This window comes from Pterocles gutturalis, unplaced genomic scaffold (assembly GCF_000699245.1).
Source record: "Pterocles gutturalis isolate BGI_N339 unplaced genomic scaffold, ASM69924v1 scaffold22913, whole genome shotgun sequence".
Classification (NCBI taxonomy): domain Eukaryota; kingdom Metazoa; phylum Chordata; class Aves; order Pterocliformes; family Pteroclidae; genus Pterocles; species Pterocles gutturalis.
The window spans coordinates 13,747-16,650 of NW_010126198.1; positions in this window are offsets into that span (position 1 = coordinate 13,747).

The window sequence follows — 2,904 nt, forward strand, 5'->3', positions numbered from 1 at the left end:
CTTCCTTTTTTGCTGCTGCATAAACCTCTCTGATCAGAGCTTTAATCTAGCTAAAGTTAGTGGACTTAGAGGCAGCCTGATCTTTGCATTGCAGTATGGAATGAGAAGGGTGATCTGGAGTGCTGACACCTCCGGGGCAGTGCTCACCCTTAAACGCCCTCCTGTAAGCTCCCAGAGAGAGCTGGGGCGGGGGGCCTGCTGTAGTCATTGCAAAAGGTTGCTCTTGACTTGGTCAGTTGAACCAGACAAAAAACAAAAAAGAAAGGTAAGAAGAGGTAAAAGATGAAGGGAGGGCAATACTACTAGTGGCAGTAGGTGCTGCAGGTTGACACGGAGGTGTGCAGGTTTCAGGTGAGGTGAAGGAGGAGCATTGTTGCCTGCATGTCCCTGGAGTGTCCATCAGGAGCTGCTTCTGGTTTCTTCGCTTGAGTGCGGCTTCAGAGAGCCCTGCCTGAAGGAGAGCAGTGTGGCTGGGAGCGTGCGGGTCGTGGTGTCTGTGAGCCTGGCTTCTGCTCTGGTTTGTCCCCAGCCTGCTCTGTCACAGGCCTTTCACCTCTGTCCCCCTTGCTGGGAAGATGGGAGCAACCACCTTGTGCTGCTGTCAATAGCAGTTGACGCAAAATTTAAGGTTAATATTCCTACAATGCAAAACGCTCCTGTGTGTTCCCTCAAGCGATTCCCAGCATGTTCCTGTTCTTGGAAGAGGCCACATTTGTGGTGCCCTTTATTTGGGCAGAGAAGAGACATGCAGATAAAACCATTTCCCTTCTCCTGAGTCCAGCTACTCCTGTGGCTCGGGCCGTGGGCTGGAGTTGTGTGCCGGGATAATCTGCTCTGCTAATCGCCACCCTGCTTGGAGGCAGCTGCTGAAACGGGCCTAAGCTGATTTGGGATGGCAAATTCTGTTAGTTTAATTCTCAGCAACGCTGAGGAACTTGTCAGCACGTGAGTATCCCTTGGCTTTTCTCTAGCCACAAGCACGCCCTGGGGACCTTTGCCAGCTGGTGGCCCCCAGCAGTTAGCTTGTGGAGCTCATGGCTGTGGAGAGGTGAGATTTGTAAGGGCTCTTTACTGACGGTTCCCTGAGCTCTCGTGTCTTTGAACCCAGCTTTTCTGTTCCCTTTTGATGCTGTTTGTACAGAACCATGGCATCTGATTGCTTGGGTCTTCTTTGCCCTCAGTATCACCACCTTCCCCTTTCCCCATCTTCTTTCCAGACTTAATAATATGTCATTAGCTGGTGTGGGAGCTGTTTATGGCCTGAGCTCAGTAACCTTCAGGTCCCATATGGGTGTACGTGAAGCCAGCGTGACCACCCTTGCTGTGGCTGTTCTGATGTGAACCCAAACCCATCTGACGTCTGCATGTAAGGTGTCCTTCCCCTAGGGAAACGTGTCAAAAGTTCCAGGCCCCCAAGGAGTCACTTGAACTATAATACAGAAAAAATGTGAAAAAGAAAAAAAGAAGGAATATGCATTATTGAGATATTTTATTTTGCAGCTCCCTCCTATTGTACTAAGAGGCGTTCATCTGTCTTTGAACCTGAAGAAAGTTTTTCTAGCCTCTTGCCTAGATAATTTGAAACTCCATGTAATTTCTCAGCTCACTACATATTAGGCAGTGCCTGCGATGAATGAGATCACCGTCCATATTCTTCCACTGTCAGCTTCTTGGAAAAACAGTACTTGGAAAAGTATACAAAGGAGATGAAAAGGAAGTTGCTTATGAATTATGAACAACCTTTCAGGCTGATGTTATTGCATGGGGCTGTCACTCCATTTTAATTAAGTAATTCAGATGGAATGATGCTTTTTTAAAAACCTGTTTGTGTTTGATCACCTTTCAGAGGTAACACTTAGATAGCTCATGTTTGCTGAATTTTCATTTTCAAGTAACAAGGGTGGGTGCTTACTGCCCTTACTGATTAAATAACAGAGAGGGAAGACACTGCTGTGGCTGAGCACAAGGCACGATAGCCGAGGGGCTTTACTCTGCCCGTGTCTGGAAATTAGCTGGGTGATTGCTTGGACATTTTGTGGCTGGGGGGGAAGGAGCTGGACCCAGCAATGAGTACCAGAGCGTGCGAATCCAGCCAGCATCTCTCAAAGCATTGCACTCGCCTTCTGCTGAAATTTCTCTTTGCTCTGCTTCCTCACCAATTTGTGGCTAGTAACCCCCCGTACCCAGCCGCAAACAGATCTGCCAACGCCTAGTTTATTTTGGGGTTTGTGTGTATGTAAATCGAACCATTAGCTCCCAGACTCGTGATTCCTGGAGCTGTGCGGTTGGTGTTTCTGCAGATCGAGACTCTACCTCTCCTGATGTGATTGGGGATAATCCCGCGGCCGTTCAGAAACGGCAGCTGTTGGATTGTGTCCCGTCGACCCTCGGGCTGCGGCTGTAGCCCTGCGTGTTGCTGGGCCCACGGGTGAGTGGGGTACAGCTGCTGACCCACTTTCCTTGGACGGGCATCGTGGGAGCACTCATCTCCTGGCACCAGAAGGGTTGCGAAGATGCATTCTCGTACTCCTTTGTGACAGTGCTAATGATGTCGTCTGGCACAGATTACGCAAGCCTGAGTGCCACCGAAGCACAGCTGTGTGGTCCCTGGCATCTGCTTTCTTCCCCCTCCGCTGCTGGGCCACTCTCAGTAGGGTACGTTGTTTTCAGCCCTGGTTTTATTTACCTTGCGGAGAAACCTTTTGCCAAGGGATTAAGACTTCAGGCTGTCCAACTTAATTTGGGATCTAAATTTTCTGAGGCGGAGAGTGCTGGAGGCTTTGTGTGTGGTTAGCCGGGGCGGCGGCAGAATGAGGGCTCTGCTGGGGCTTTGTGCTGGTGGTGATGTGTCCTGACTGCGCTCCAGAAAGACGGCCGGGGTGCCAGTTTGCTGGTTGTGCAGGA